This window comes from Entelurus aequoreus, linkage group LG02 (assembly GCF_033978785.1).
Source record: "Entelurus aequoreus isolate RoL-2023_Sb linkage group LG02, RoL_Eaeq_v1.1, whole genome shotgun sequence".
Classification (NCBI taxonomy): Eukaryota; Metazoa; Chordata; class Actinopteri; order Syngnathiformes; family Syngnathidae; genus Entelurus; species Entelurus aequoreus.
Window position 1 is genome coordinate 73,203,186 of NC_084732.1, and position 17,500 is coordinate 73,220,685.

General features: G+C 39.6%; 1 protein-coding gene and 1 long non-coding RNA gene across 4 annotated transcripts in view; one reads left to right on the plus strand and one right to left on the minus strand.

The window, feature by feature from the left end:
• coro2ba (coronin, actin binding protein, 2Ba) overlaps positions 1 to 17,500 on the minus strand; it is a 117,082-nt gene that overhangs the window by 79,824 nt on the left and 19,758 nt on the right. The window lies entirely within an intron of this gene.
• The window catches only part of LOC133638967 (uncharacterized), a 23,901-nt gene continuing 17,383 nt past the window's right edge, over positions 10,983 to 17,500 (plus strand). The window contains exon 1 of the long non-coding RNA XR_009823715.1: positions 10,983 to 11,046. This is a non-coding gene — a long non-coding RNA (uncharacterized LOC133638967). The remainder of the gene's footprint in view (positions 11,047 to 17,500) is intronic.

Below are 17,500 nucleotides of genomic sequence, written 5' to 3' on the forward strand. Positions count from 1 at the left end.
TTTAACAAGTTTGAGACAAACCAGAAGCAGCCGTCGGCTCAGTGTGTCTACAATAGCAGTGTAAGCTAGCTTTAGCCCGCTGCTATCAGTGCGCTGCTAAAATAGTCCATCTGCGTTGGCGCTTATAATAACAATATCACTCACATTTGGTTAATTTTCAGGTCACGACATGTAAGTGGAATATTGTTAGCGCTTTCTAGATGTTTTAGAGAGGGTATAATGAGCGTAACAGAGGACCTTTTGATCTGTTGACTCAATTGTTAGCTATTTATTTACGATTTCAAATGCATAAGAAAGCCAAGCATATGTTTTTGTCTTACATAAGAATTGTGAATGATAAACAGCACATCTCTTTTAAATGTTCGCCTATTTCAATATGATGGTCCGAGTGTAGAAGTGTTACTACAGTGATGTCAATCTCCGAAAATAGCCGAAGGTGTTCGCAGTGGAATATTCAAAATGGCTGACTGAATTTGTGGTATTTGGTGTTGTCTGCTCAGTGGCCTTGTGGTTAGAGTGTCAGCCCTGAGACTGGAAGGTCGTGAGTTCAAACCCCGGTCGAGTCATACCAAAGACTATAAAAATGGGACCCATTACCTCCCTGCTTGGCACTCAGCATCAAGGGTTGGAATTGGGGGTTGAATCACCAAAATGATTCCCGAGCGCGGCCACCGCTGCTGCTCACTGCTCACCTCACCTCCCAGCAGGTGGAACAAGGGGATGGGTCAAATGCAGAGGGTAATTTCACCACACCTAGTGTGTTTGTGACTATCAGTGGTACTTTAAACAGTGTTTTCCCATACCGTATTTTTCGGACTATAAGTCGCTCCGGAGTATACGTCGCACCGGCCGAAAATGCATAATAAAGAAGGAAAAAAACATATATAAGTCGCACTGGAGTATAAGTCGCATTTTTGGGGGAAATGTAGTTGATAAAACCCAACACCAAGAATAGACATTTGAAAGGCAATTTAAAATAAATAAAGAATAGTGAACAACAGGCTGAATACGTGTACGTTATATGACACATAAATAACCAACTGAGAACGTGCCTGGTATGTTAACGTAACATATTATGGTAAGAGTCATTCAAATAACTATAACATATAGAACATGCTATACGTTTACCAAACAATCTGTCACTCCTAATCGCTAAATCCCATGAAATCTTATGCGTCTAGTCTCTTACGTGAATTAACTAAATAATATTATTTGATATTTTACGGTAATGTGTTAATAATTTCACACATAAGTCGCTCCTGAGCCGGCCAAACTATGAAAAAAAACTGCGACTTATAGTCCGAAAAATACGGTACTTTGCGGATTGTAAAGACAATTGTATATGTGTTGAAGAGGTTCATTTAGCCTACTAATGTGTATTTATAAATGGTTGATTTATATTTAAGCGAGATAGCCGAAACTTGTCAGGTACAAAACTTTACCTTACCAGCCTATATAAATCAACCATTTATAAATACAATTGGATATGGTTTAATGGATACAATGAAACACACATAAGCATATAAAGTCAACTTGTTTTTCCTCTCTATTGGTACTATAAGACTGTGTTTTACTAATGTGTATTTAATGAAAAATACTACCAAATATCAGAAGGTACAGTGAATAGAAAAATGAAGGGTGCACCAAGCACACGTATTTACATCAGCAGCAATAATTGCCTTCCATTGTTAATGAATGAGGCAGTTATTGATGTGCATCTTATCTTCACATACACCAGTAGATATATTTAAAATCATATCTTGATTATTCATGTTTGCTGCAGTACAGCATCCATGTTGGGAAAGTGTTTGGCCTTGCACACAGTATGTCAGATATTCATTAAAAGGTCACTCATGCACATCTTTCCAGTCTGTTGCATTGATTTGTTTATTGCCAGCCTGTCAATTGGACTTCCACAGTACAGTAAGCCTGTGTCCCAGTTTAGGAGCCAGTAGCCTCTTTTCCCAATGCCCTATGGACACACGTTTAATTTGGCCTTTAATTCCATAACTGTATATTTAGTAGTTGCAGTTATTCCCAGCTTGCTTGTGCCATCACAGATCAGATATAAATTCTAACGGCGTGGCGTAGTGGGTAGACGGGACGGCGTGGCGTAGTGGGTAGAGCAACCGTGCCAGAAACCTGAGGGTTGCGGGTTCGCTCCCCGCCTCTTACCATCCAAAAATCGCTGCCGTTGTGTCCTTGGGCAAGACACTTCACCCTTTGCCCCCGGTGCCGCTCACACCGGTGAAATGAATGATGAATGAATGGTAGGTGGTGGTCGGAGGGGCCGTAGGCGCAAACTGGCAGCCTCGCTTCCGTCAGTCTACCCCAGGTCAGCTGTGGCTACAAATGTAGCTTACCACCACCAGGTGTGAATGAATGATGGGTTCCCACTTCTCTGTGAGCGCTTTGAGTATCTAACAATAGAAAAGCGCGATATAAATCTAATCCATTATAATTTAAAGGATCCATAGCATCCAGATGACCGACATTTTACTAACGAGTTCTCTTTATGTATATTTTGCTCCTGAAAATTTATCTGGCAGTCATTTCCCATGATATCAGATCGTTTTTGAGTAATCTGTAGATAACCAAATTGTACTTGGAACACCCTCTTTCTATCGCCAGACTAGATATGTCGCCCCCTCTTGGTGTGACGTCATCTACGGAACTGTTGCCTATTTCCCTGTATAGTTTGATCACTTATTTATATGTTTTTGTCATCCTGGTCGATCATTACTTCAGACAAGTTAACATTATGAGCAAAATATTAATTATCTTCAGTGTTGTTGTTTTTAAACCTTGCATGCTCCTGTGTGCCCCCACCCTTGCAGAGCTGCAGGAAACCAATCAGTCAATCAATCAATCAAAGTTTATTTGTATAGCTCTTAATCACGAGTGTCTCAAAGGGCTGTACAAGCCACAAAAACATCCTCTGCTCAGATCCCACATCAGGGCAAGAACAATCTCAACCCAATGGGATACAATGAGAAACCTTGGAAGGGACCGCAGATGTGGGGACAATACGATGAACATATGTTTCCTATTGTACTCAAAAAACAATTTTAGAAGGTTAAAATATAAATTAAAGGGCATTAAACCCATTGTGTTTTTCTTCTTGCACTCAAAGAACAATTTACAATTGTCCATATTACCGGTACATATAGTCTGCCATAATCAAGGAATAGATCAGAATATAATAAAAAGCTTTATCAATATTATATTAAATGCTTCATGATTTATGGTTGCCAATCCTGGTATCTGCTGGAAAAAAAATACAATTATTAAGTAGTACTAAAAACAAAACTATGGATAAATGTACCCAGATAAGCCATGTAGCAGGTAAAAAACACATTTGTTAAAGATAAAAAAAAAACATTGTAGCAATTTGTTACAAAATATAGTCATTTCACTTGCATTAGTTGACTGCTAATTGGACAGTTTTAACTCCGCTAATATTTGGCATCAATCCAAGGAGCTGTGTGCGCGTCTACGTATCTACATGTTACGTATGTACATGTTATGTATCTACATGTTACGTATCTACATGTTACGTATCTACATGTGCACAACAGGGGAGCTGGTTTACTTATGAGCATACACTATGTGTGTTTGCGAGAATGTCAATTGCTAATTGGGCAGTTTTAACTCCGCTTATATTTGGCAGATCTTAGCAGACCCATTGCGGGGTAAAGTTAACTGAATGGAGCGCTTCCCCTGTGCTCCTCTACTACGGTCTGCACCGGAGCCGAACAGCAGGACAGATGTAACAACTACATTATTACCTGTCACTCTTTATAACTCCTTGTGCAGATCTGAATGCTTATTATTTAAATGTTTACCTAAGTTTGAAGCAAAGTAGGCAATACTAATCGCCACATTTCGCGAGGCGTGTTTTAAAGCAACACTTGAAGTGCGTTGCTTCCTTGTTTAAAGCGTCACCTTTATCATCATACTAAATATTTTTTTGCAAGTCCTGTCTGTCTTTCGCTCCTCAAGGGTATTTTGCTTAGTCCTTCAAATTATGTGTGAAAATAACATGATTCAGAAGGAAGATGCTAGCAAAACACATAGAATCTGATCTACTAAGATCCAAATACCACGAGCTAAACAGCATGTGCGAACTGCAAAAATGTGTGTACTATTAGCGGTTGTGTGATCTTCTAACACTCTGTGTACAATTGATAAATGTCATTACTGTAACTTCCTCCCTGGGCGCACTGATTTCACAGAGCGCATAAAACGGTAACGTCCGTTGCTAAGCGCTCTGTGAATCAATGTCAACAACAAAAACAACAGCGAAGAACACATTTTCTGTGTTTGCAGTCACCTCGAGAGCCTTGGAACGTTATCATGTAGCACTATTGCTATTTCAAATAAAAACATAAAACATTGACTTATAATGTCCGCTCTCACTGGGATTCCGACTCATGGGATGGTTGTATCTTTCAGCACATGTACATTCCTTGTGCTACTAAATTCAGAATAATTTTCACTCCTTAGAAAAAAAAGGTTCCTAGCGATGCTGTAAATGTCTTATTCTGAGTTAAAATTTATGAGAGCCAAGTGTAGAATCAAGTTGGTAGCATGTGAATTTAAATATGTAATTTTTTTCTAACTCAAAGACAATATACCGTATTTTCTTGAATAGCCGCAGGGGCGCTAATTAATTTAAAACCTCTTCTCTGTTGCGGCGCACGCAAGCTCAAATAAAACCCGTTGAGCTAGACCTCCTGTTGTCGTGCCGTCTCCTTCCCCTTGTCGTATGTAACATTCTCAACCCTGCGTTTACCAAAAGCAGGCGAGATTGCCATGCATGCGGTAATTATTTTAAAACCTCTTCTCACTCCGGCGCTTACCTTATCATGAAAAGCACATTTAATAAAACAAAACGTTATTATGGTCTTACCTTTAGGTATAAATGAGTCCATGCCAGCTCCTTTTGAAGAAAAGCATCGATATAGAAGTCTTCCTTCAGTTTTAAAAGTCTCTCTGTCTCGATGGAGATCTTCCTTTTAAGTATTACCTCCTGCTTCGATTGAAAGTCCAGTTTAGAAAACGGTTTTATTTTAGATATGTAATCCTCCATGGTAAAATAAATGGCTGTGCACTATTGCTGCTGTTGTCTTCTTCTGCAGCACAGGTCTTCTGCAGTACCAGCAGTCGCAAGAAGGATCACTAGCGCCCTCTACCACCAGGAGGCGGGAGTCATTTAATGACTCATGTTTGACCCGGCGGAAGTGCCAAGCATGCGCTAATTATTTTGCGAAACGAGTTTGACCCGGCTGTAATTCTAGGCATGCGAATACCATATTCCCGGCGCCAATTCAAGGAAATACGGTAACAGCAGCAGAAACAGCTCAAACCTCTTCTTCCTTATTTTATGGTGTGTTGCAACCAACGTTAGTAGCAGCTCAAGCTAGCCAGCTGCTGGACATTCGCTTGCGGTCAGAGGAGTAGTGCGAGCAAGGCGATGTGTCACAATGCCAGAAAAGTAGTTCCTTGGTGTTAGCTCTTAAAATAAGAATGTCGCTATGGCTTGGTTATTATGCGGGTATATCGAGCCTTGGTGGCAGTTTTCTGATGTATTTTTAGAGCGCTTTATCAAACTAATGGATTAATCCCAATTATCTGTATCGTTAGCCGCCTCGTACTAGCAGTTTTTCACTATTTAGAATGCACATAAAAGTGAAAGACATGGGGTATTGTCTCACAAACGGGCTATGGGTGTAATTCCAAAAAAAGACAGTGCAGACGACGTTGACAAAACGTATTCCAACACATTTACACCATGACTAACCACCTATGAAATTGATTAATATATCTGTGTAGAACATTTTACCGATGGTGCATAAATTATATTAGAAACTGTCAACGCAAAGTGAAAGTAGTACCAGAAGGAAGAAAAAAAATGGGTATGTTCTCCTGCTCAGAAGGTACTATCTATATTTACACTGCTGCCTGAGCCTTTAGGTGTAATATAGAGCCAAGTTTGACCTGGGTGAACTTGTGTGTGTGGGCGCTAGGATCATTTGCAATTGATGTGCTCTCACTCCTTGCCCCACTCAGCTCTCTCTAATGTTCAGTCAGCTTTCTGGTGCCGGCAACGGCAGCTCAACCCATACTCATTGATTTTGTTGAGTTTAACATTTTAAAAATTGTGCAGTCATGTTGAGGAAAACTAACTACCAAAACGTTTACAAAAAGGTGATATGAGGACACAAGGCGGATTTACTGTATGTTGCAATGCAAATGACAACACAACAGAGTAAACAGTATGGCGATTGTCAGTTCCATGCATGAATGTGACGTGGGATAAAATTACGTAAGGAGATTCCACAAGATTTATCAGGAAACTACTGTTTCAGGGAGAGAACCACACTGATTGTTTATCAGTGGAGCTGCATAGTTGACATTCTCTATCACTGCAGCTTCACTTTTGTTCAAATAAAGGCCCCATACTTTCTTTTAACCAATAAAAAGCTCACGACTGTAATGGGATGTGAAGAAGGGATGGTGTCTCTGAAAGGTAGATAGGTAGGTCTTTATTGTCATTGCTCAACTACAACAAAACTTTCTTTTCAGCACAAACCCGTTCAAGAATAGACAAACAAACAGTGTACAGGGTTACAGAACAGGAACGCTGATCGGTCGCCACTAAGCGCCCCGTAAAAGATGGGAAAAAGGTAAACGCTGGGGGAGGATGAGTAAAAAAATACAATCTAGACTGGGCTCCTAAGGGGGCCCAGTCTGGAGTGGGAAAATACCTCTATAGCAAAGCACATATACATATTACAACATACATCTTGAGACTTGCAACAGAGGGGAGGGAGTGGGGGCTACGGTGGCAGGCTGCAGCTCCTCGGACGCTGCCAAGCCGTCCATCACCCCTAGGGGATTCGCGTCAAGGGCGTTGGATAGGGGGTGGGGTATGTGTGTGTGGCGTATATTTTTTGTGGTTGCATGTGTGTGTGTAAGCCTGCCGCATGTCTGTGTTCCGCGGCCTTGGTGTTGTGCAGCAGCTAGTCTGCACAACATACCCATTTTTGAAAGCTTTTTAGGGTGCCGATACAGTGGAGTGGTACCTCTTTTAAGTAATCTGTCCAAAAGGTCAGTCAAAGACCACATCGTACGAAAGCCAAAACAAATGTTCCCACAAGAAATAATATAATTCCCATTAATCCACGCCAGACTAGAGATGGGTACCTTCCAAATTTGAAGCGATACGGTAGCAATTCCCAGTACCTGGGAACCAATACCGGTACTCAACGGTACTACTTTTCAATACTTTTGTGTGTTAAAAATGGTTGATTATTAAAAAAAAAATTTTTTTAATTTAACATTTAAAAAAACAGCTGATTACGATAACTGTGCTGTCCAGTTGTTATAACTTGTTTTCTTCAAGTTAAAGTCACAACGATAGTCACACACACACTAGGTGTGGTGAAATTATCCTCTTACACCCAAATTTCTAAGGCTTGATGTACAAACCCCGTTTCCATGAGTTGGGAAATTGTGTTAGATGTAAATATAAACGGAATACAATGATTTGCAAATCCTTTTCAACCCATATTCAATTAAATGCACTACAAAGACAAGATATTTGATGTTCAAACTCATACATTTTTTTTTTTTCCAAATAATAATTAACTTAGAATTTCATGGCTGCAACACGTGCCAAAGTAGTTGGGAAAGGGCATGTTCACCACTGTGTTACATGGCCTTTCCTTTTAACAACACTCAGTAAACGTTTGGGAACTGAGGAGACACATTTTTGAAGCTTCTCAGGTGGAATTCTTTCCCATTCTTGCTTGATGTACAGCTTAAGTTGTTCAACAGTCCGGGGGTCTCCGTTGTGGTATTTTAGGCTTCATAATGCGCCACACATTTTCAATGGTTGACAAGTCTGGACTACAGGCAGGCCAGTCTAGTACCCGCACTCTTTTATTATGAAGCCACGTTGATGTAACACGTGGCTTGGCATTGTCTTGCTGAAATAAGCAGGGGCATCCATGGTAACGTTGCTTGGATGGCAACATAAGTTGCTCCAAAACCTGTATGTACCTTTCAGCATTAATGGCGCCTTCACAGATGTGTAAGTTACTCATGTCTTGGGCAGTAATACACCCTCATACCATCACAGATGCTGGCTTTTCAACTTTGCGCCTATAACAATCCGGATGGTTCTTTTCCTCTTTGGTCCGGAGGACACAAAGTCCACAGTTTCCAAAAACAATTTGATATGTGGACTCGTCAGACCACAGAACACTATTCCACTTTGTATCAGTCCATCTTAGATGAGCTCAGGCCCGGCGAAGCCGACGGCGTTTCTGGGTGTTGTTGATAAACGGTTTTCGCCTTGCATAGGAGCGTTTTCACTTGCACTTACAGATGTAGCGACCAACTGTAGTTACTGACAGTGGTTTTCTGAAGTGTTCCTGAACCCATGTGGTGATATCCTTTACACACTGATGTCGCTTGTTGATGCCTGAGGGATCGAAGGTCACGGGCTTAGCTGCTTACGTGCAGTGATTTCTCCAGATTCTCTGAACCCTTTGATGATATTACGGACCGTAGATGGTGAAATCCCTAAATTCCTTGTAATAGCTGGTTGAGAAAGGTTTTTCTTAAACTGTTCAACAATTTGCTCACGCATTTGTTGACAAAGTGGTGACCCTCGCCCCATCCTTGTTTGTGAATGACTGAGCATTTCATGGAATCTACTTTTATACCCAATCGTGGCACCCACCTGTTCCCAATTTGCCTGTTCACCTGTGGGATGTTCCAAATAAGTGTTTGATGAGCATTCCTCAACTTTATCAGTATTTATTGCCACCTTTCCCAACTTCTTTGTCACGTGTTGCTGGCATCAAAATGTTTATCAGTTTGAACATCAACTATGTTGTCTTTGTAGCATATTCAACTGAATATGGGTTGAAAATGATTTGCAAATCATTGTATTCCGTTTATATTTACATCTAACACAATTTCCCAACTCATATGGAAACAGGGTTTGTAGTAGACTGGCCTAAGTCACCCAAGTATTGTTTAATCCCTGGAATTGAATCATGAAGGTGCAATAACCAGTGAAAATAATTTAGCTCGTAAGTTAACGTACCACTGTGGATGGAGTACCCAAAAATTGTACTGAAGTAAGAGTACCGTTACTTTAGAATAATATGACTCAAGTAAAAGTAAAAAGCAGTCATCAAAATAATAACTTGAGTAAGAGTAAGGAAGTATGCTAACTCAATACTTGAGTAACTGCTCAAGAGTTGAGTAACTTGTGACTTAACTTGTGATTTATGTAGGAGTTATTTTTTAATGGTTCTTGTACCACAATTGAGGTTGGTGTGTGTGTGTGTGTGTGTGTGTGTGTGTGTGTGTGTGTGTGTGTGTGTGTGTGTGTGTGTGTGTGTGTGTGTGTTCTTGTATTTCTACCCTTCTTGAGACATCAACAAGGAAAAGTACCGTCCATATGAGGACAGGTAAACAAGTTAGGACCGAAGTCATGGTGCCAATACGGAAAACCATTGCATCTAATAGAGAATGTCTCATTCGCACCCCTGGTGGTTGATTCTATCAAAATTAGGGTGAACCCAAAAAAGAGGGATTTGTTCAAATTGACTGTGTGCCGATTTTAAAAGTGCTCCCCTCTGGTCAACACATGAAATAACAAGTGTGTGTAAGAATTTGAAGTGCTCCCCCTCTGGCCAACATATATAATAAGTGTGTGTAAGAAATTGAAATGCGCCCCCTTTGGCCAAAATTAATTAAAAAAATTAAATAAACATGTAGACATACTGTAATAACTTGAATTAAATAATGAAGATTAGAAACCAATTACAAACAAAAAATAAAAAAATAACTAAAAGCTTACCTTTTTTATACTTGCATAGTATGTATATATTATTAATGTTGTAAATACAAATCTGTATATATCTAGAAAGGGTGGTCCTAAAGAAGTAGGCATTTTTCAGAGGTCTCAAGTGGGTAATAATTACAATAATGAGTGTTTGTGTGCGTGTGTGTGTGTGTGTGTGTGTGTGTGTGTGTGTGTGTGTGTGTGTGTGTGTGTGTGTGTGTGTGTGTGTGTGTGTGTGTGTGTGTGTGTGTAAAACATAAAATTAATTTACAATTTACTTCAACATGATTGCTCTAGTTGGAAGTGGAATTCCTGTAAGCCGAAATGTGATTTCTATTGACACACATGACACTCACCACATGATACAAAGGTTATTTTTTCTTGTTTGGAAGTAATCGTTGAAGATTGTTTTTCTGTCTTGTCTGACGTCATGTCACTTTTTACAGTCAGTATGCCTCTATGTACTAAATAAGTCTGATCTGTCAAATAATTCAGTTTCTTCTATTTTCACAGCTTCATGTGGAGTTCTGATTTCCATGCTCTTAAGCTCTCTAATGCAACCGAGGGTCATACGCAGTGTGCCTCTCGTACACTCGGGGGCGATTATGGTCATTTCAGCTTGTTTAGCTATGTTAGAATGTAAATACAGTAGAAGAAGAGAATGCTACATGCTAATAAGGTAGCGTTGGCAACTTTAAAGCTACGGATCTAACAGATAAGTACAAGTTTCCACTGCTTTTTGATGTTGTTGGTAATGTTTTAATGTGTTTAAAAGATATTTGTGGTTAGTAGGATCAGAGACATACAAAATCACTTTTTTAGACAACTGTTGTAGGTTTCTGTTCAGCAGTTCTCTCAAACAGTCGGAATGTGCTGGGGTCATGTCACGTAATTAAAGTGTCTTCTTTGGGAACATTCTGATACTTATTGTCACGTCAAAGTACAGAGCAGCACAAACACCACTGATTTGTAGAGCACACTCCAGGCCTGAAGGGGCAACAGTGAGAGCTGAGGGCTGAACATCTCCACCTGCTTCCAACAGATTGGTTTGATTGAATTCACCTGTTCATCTGCTCAGAGCACATGGTCAAAATGTTTGAGCTTCAGTCAGTCACCTCTTTGACATGCTGCTAAGAGGAAGGAAGACAGCTCCTGTGTGGACTCAGAAGACGCAACTGGTGAGGAAACCAAGGGAGAGAAGATAATTTCACTAGGGAGAATGTTTAAAGAAGATAATTTCACTGATGTTTACAAAATTGTTTTAGTTGACTGAAAGTAAATTTAAGAATGTATCAGTGATGTTTAAGTGTATTCTTATAATTAGGATGGATTGTTTAAATTTCATTTCATTCATATTGTTGGAAATGTTTAAGTTTATTATTAAACCTAGGCCCTATCAGTGGAAATTAATTTTGGTTGGATTGATTTAAAAGAAAAACAAAGCATGTATTATGTTGTATGTTTATGAAACACTGTGTTAGTTTTTTTCTGTTATGTTAAGTTTATCAACCTATTCCACTATTCGACTATTCGACTATTCCACTATACATTCTGTTCATCCATTCATTTACAACGATAAACCACATTATTTTATTGCTTCAAATCAAACATCAATAAATCACAAGGAAAGAGGATCAACTTGTCCCTTTGTGTCCTTCTTGAGTCCAACTGGCCCTTTCAAGTTTGGGCACGGCTGTGAAAAAACCTGAAGAACTTGACACTTATTAAACAAGTAAGTAGGTCTCTATTTTATCATATAATTTAAAAATACTGACCTATTTCAACTTCCTATAGCTATACTTTGTGCTTGTTTGATTTGTGAAATGGAATCAAAAGTCACTCCTGCTTACGATTAGTGAAACAGAGTCATGTGACACTGCCTGCCGGAAGCAAATATGTTTTTGCAAATCGATAATTATAAATAATTGTGATATAAATAAATGCAAAGATTGGAATTAATCTCAATGCAACGGAGTAAAAGTAGGTTTTCTCCTTCTCAAAAATACTCAAGTAAAAGTAAAAAGTATGTTACATTGAAACTACACTCACAAGTACAATTTATCCAAAAAGTTACTTAAGTAATTGTAACCGAGTAAATGTAGCGCGTTACTACCCACCTCTAACAAGACTACACATTCCAGGGATTTTCAAGTCCCAGGGAACACTCAATCGAAATTGAGTGGATTTCTGGAGGTGTCCTAGAGCCATTCAGTCTATTTCAATGTATAAACTTATCTTAAAAACCAGCCACACTTGCCACTAAGTGTAACTAAATCTTTCAATCTTGTAATGGCCCCAGGAGCCTTGATGGGAAATACATCATAAGCAGAAAGACAAGTGTGGAAATGCACTTGAGCCTTTCTGAACAGTTTGGACTCAAAGACAAACCGAGCAATGAGAGGAGGTTCTCTGACAGGCAATGAGCTCATGAGATCTGAATGTCTTCCCGTGGTGAAAGCTTTTCTGTGGCTTTCTCTCAACTATTTTCCTCTTTTGTCTAACATTTTTGTCAACCCCGTTGCACAATTCGGCTTGTTCATCTCCCTTGCGTGTCCATTATCTGCTCTTTATAGCACAAAAATAATACACAGAAAGGATTACAACTTTGGATTGCTATTCTTCGTCTCCCACACTGGTGTCTTTGTGGCAGTTTGTGGAAAAACCCATAGCATGCAGATAAACAGTCATCAAATCAAACACTGTGGAACCTCGATTTACAGGCCCCTCATTAAACATTTGTTTTAATCTTTTCAAACACAAGACAAATAAAAAACTGCTTTGTTGTATGAACTTCATCTCAGTGTACCACTGTTTTTTCCACCTTTTCTGTGGCTTACAGCGCAGCCATTTTGTGACCGGCAGCACATCCATTGTAGGCGGGCTGATCAATCTTTATGCTCATTCAATCAGCAAAGCAGTGCTGTCCTTAGCTACCGTACGACCTTTTGTTTTTACTTGCTCAATATGAGTCAAAAAGAAGCAATGGACAAGCGTGTTTGAAACATTCAGTAAGTATCCACAGCGTTGTGAACACTGCCTCCCACTTCTTTCCCCTGCACGCAAACATAATTATTCAACAACATAAAGTGGATTTATTCCTAATTATTGTAGTGACCTGTCTGTTAAATTTAAGGAGTCTTGTGATTCGAAACTGAGTGCACCACCGGGCTAGTGGCAATGTGTGAGTAGGCTGGCAGGCTACAAATGAGGACAGTTCCACTCGTTGTTTTGACTTTTATTACAAAATTGATCCATCACCCCCTTGTTATGTCTGATATACAATACTTTATTGCACTTTATATTGAGTTCAAAGTGTACTAACTTTTGTAACGTAGTTGTGATGCCAAAATGCGGAGACAGGAGACAAGGGGCAGGTAAGAATAAGTTTATTCCTCAACAATAGTGCAACCCCAGAGTGCACAGGAAGCATACTATATAAAGTTATGCAGGCGAGCTATGCAGCAAGGAAGCATACAGAGCAATGACAGAAAAGTAAACAGTGAAAGTTACATAACGATCTTGCACTGTCTGAAGGGCAGCTTATTGGCAACCTGTACAACATAAGGGAGGGCCAATCAGAGACAGGTGAGGGAGACAGCGCTCAGGGTAGGGAGAGGTAGATCCAAAATAAGAGCTCTGAAAACTAAACCCAAGATAAAGTCAGACCTCATAACACTGTCACCGAAATATGGACATTTGTCAAGACTGGAAGCTATTATTCATATTTACTTTGTTTTTTTTTATGGAGAAATTTGCTTCTATATATAAACTTTTCTATTTACGATCCCTGTTCAAGAACCAATTAAATTTGTAAATTGAGGTTTCACTGTACTATTAGGATTTACAGGATGATCCCAAAACCAGAGCCCACATATTTTTGAATACATCTGTTGATTTAAATTGTTTTCTTTTTTGTCAACTTTGTACATGAAATATAGGAATGATATTATTCCCAACATGTCTTGGTCAACCATGGAAAATGCATTTTGCATAGAGGCCTATTCCTCCAACAAATCAAACACTGTAGCGCAAGCCATTTTTCGAAAAACATTTCTCTGTCATGCACCATCATCAAAAAGCTGCATTTTTGACTGGGTTCGCAAGTTCAGAGAGTATGGGAATCTTAATTCTAAAGATCGAGTAATTGGCAATTGTGTGCAACGTGTGCAAGTTTTCCTCCAAGGGGGCATATTTTGGAAAGAACATGACTTTTGTGCAAAGCAACGAAGATAACTGACACATTGGGGATTGATTGTACACAGACTAGTTTAAGATTTGCAAGTTTCCTGAAGTTTGTTGAACCTTTGTTCTGTTTCTTTGGGTCCCCTTGAATATTTGGATATGTAAGGGGTCTGTGTTTGGGACGTATAGATCCTGTCAATACAGGAACTGTTCTGAGAAGCCACAGAAAATATGAATTATAAAGATTCCCAAATAATATAAGTCTTAACAACATTTTTTAAGCATTCTGGTCACGTCGTCGCAGTGGTCGCGTTTCAAGGATGCGACAAAAGCAGCGTGCAAGTAAGTCCTTTAACTCCAATGACAAGGCAAACATACAAAAACAGCATGTTGCTCAGAGGTGCATGGGAAGTCCAAGGCAAAACTTAGTTTAGCATGATACAGTGAAAAGCATAACGCTTTAGCGGGTGTGATAAATCAGCGCCCCAGTAACCAGAACGTAAACAAAAGAAGACGCGCTGAAACAGAAATAGACTTTAAACCTAAACATATAACCAACACAAAACAAGACATGACCTGGATGACAGGTCATGACAATTGCAGTTTAAACATAAACAAATTCCGAGCCTCTTTCTAACCACATACGAGTGATTGACATCAGAGCAGCATTGCTCTCTTTCACTATTAGCTAGTTTGCTGTTAAGTGCTGTAATTGCAAACACAGTCAACACAGCTGGTATCCCACTTTAATTCATACGGCACTCACGTCACAGAGTTGCATATGAAGCGTTTGCTGTAAACAAACATGTTTATGCTTGTGGTTATGACTTCATAATCCTAAAGAAACATCTTTTTCCCCCAACATGAGGACATTGTGGGTGCCCAACTCTTCAATTACTGCTCACGGGGACTGCTTGTAATTTGGGGATTGCAGTTAAAATAGATTTTGGGTTGTGCAAATTCCAAGCAGCTGGTGAGATTACTGACTGTAGAATCAAAAAAGGGTTCCTTTCAAAAAAAGTAATTAAATAGTTACAAGCATGAAAGTTGAGGAAGGCGATTTTGATCTGTTTGTGCTTCAGTTAGTAGAATTACGCAAAGACTAACATCTAGTAATTAGAAAAACCCATAACATTTTGGCAAGGTTCTGAATCAAGGTGTGGATCTCGAAATGTATTCTGTTTACCTCAACAAAATGACCACTCGACTGCCAAAGGTCTTTAAGGCTGTTAACACGCCGGATTGTAGTCACCTGGAGGCGTGTCTTAATGAAATTAAACAATTGATGTCCCGCATTTAACGCTAAGAAAACGGAAATGTTGATTATCCGTCCTGCTTATTTAATAATACCACCTTAACATTTGACAACAAAACAATTACACAAAGCGACTCGGCAAAGAATCTGGGTATTATCTTATTACCTTCTACTCTGTCGTTTTAGTCACACATTAAGAGTGTTACTAAAACAGCCTTCTTTCATCTCCTTAATATCGCTAAAATGTGTACCACTTTGTCCACCACCGACGCTGAGATCATTATTCATGCGTTCATTACGTCTTGTCTCGATTACTGTAACATATTATTTTCGGGTCTCCCTATGTCTAGCATTAAAAGATTACAGTTGGTACAAAATGCGGCTGCTAGACTTTTGACAAGAACAAGAAAGTTTGATCATATTACGCCTATACTGGCTCACCTGCACTGGCTTCTTGTGCACTTAAGATGCGACTTTAAGGTTTTACTACTTACGTATAAAATACTACACAGTCTAGCTCCATCCTAGTTTGCTGATTGTATTGTACCATATGTCTCGGCAAGAAATCTGCGTTCAAAGAACTTCGGCTTGTTAGTGATTCCCATAGCCCAAAAAGTCTGCGGGCTATAGAGTGTTTTCTATTCGGGCTCCAGTACTAAGGAATGCCCTCCCGGTAACAGTTAGAGATGCTACCTCAGTAGAAGCATTTAAGTCCCATATTAAAACTCATTTGTATACGCTAGCCTTTAAATAGACCCCTTTTTAGACCAGTTGATATGCTGGCTCTTTTCTGCTCTGCCCTCGTCTCCTGCGTGGAGAGGTTATCAGGTGACTACCGATCAGCCTCCACGGATTTGGGAAATTTGAGAATTTGGGAAATTTGGACCACTCCTCTGTGCATCAGTTGGTGACGTCTCTGCGCTGCTGACTTGTCTTCATTGAAAATGATCCCCAACTGGCCTCACTATGGACTGGACTCTCACATTATTAACCGTATCCACCCAGTCACCCATGGGGGGGTCCCTAAATCTGCGGTCCCTTCTAAAGTTTCTCCTTGTTCCCATTGGGTAGAGCTTTTTCTCGCCCTTATGAGGGATCTGAGCCGAGGATGTCGTTGTGGCTTGTGCAGCCCTTTCAGATACTTGTGATTAAGGGCTATATACAGTACAGGCCAAAAGTTTGGACACACCTTCTCATTCAATGCGTTTTCTTTATTTTCATGACTATTTACATTGTTTATTGTCACTGAAGGCATCAAAACTATGAATGAACACATGTGGAGTTATTTACTTAACAAAAAAAGGTGAAATAACTGAAAACATGTTTTGTATTCTAGTTTCTTCAAAATAGCCACCCTTTGCTCTGATTACATTTTCGCACACTCTTGGCATTCTCTCGATGAGCTTCAAGAGGTAAGGATTTTCACTTCACAGGTGTCATAGTTTTGATGCCTTCAGTGACAATCTACAATGTAAATAGTCATGAAAATAAAGAAATCCCATTGAAATGAGAAGGTGTGTCCAAACTTTTGGCCTGTACTGTCAGTACATTTTTGATGGATTGATTGATTAATATGAAAATGGTATTTACATTAAAACATTTTTTTTCCTCAAAATAATTTACTTGTGGAAACTCCTCCACAAGTAAATGAAGTTATGGGAAATATTCCATGTATTTTCTTTTGAGTTACTATACTGTCAATGGAAACTGTCCAAGGAATCTACAATCAAAAATAGCACAGTCCGTCCTTTCATAATCTTTTACGTCATCCGCGCTGAAGCAGGAAATGGTGCGCTAACAAACAGATGGACGCACATCAAAATCAATCATCTTAAAGTCGTTTCGCTCTTTATTTAGTATCGTTGTGTCATTCTGCCCCCAGTCTCCCGTGTCATGACACACTACTTTGTCTGTGTTGTCCCATACACAAGTGGGCCATTTTGGGACGTCTCGTGCAAGTCCCAGCTTTGCAATCATTCAAAAGGACATGCCAAATGGTCTCTGCAACCTTTCACGCCAGTAGCTTGCTATCAATCTATATGTGGCACATTTGAATAGCAGCTCCATGAACGGAAATTGGACAATTTTAGCCCCTTTGTGCCTTTTAATACCCAAATTCCCTGGCAGGAAGTTTGCAGACAAGAGGGTTGTCTGGCAGTCTTCTGGAAGTACTTTTGCACACAGAAACGTCTTGC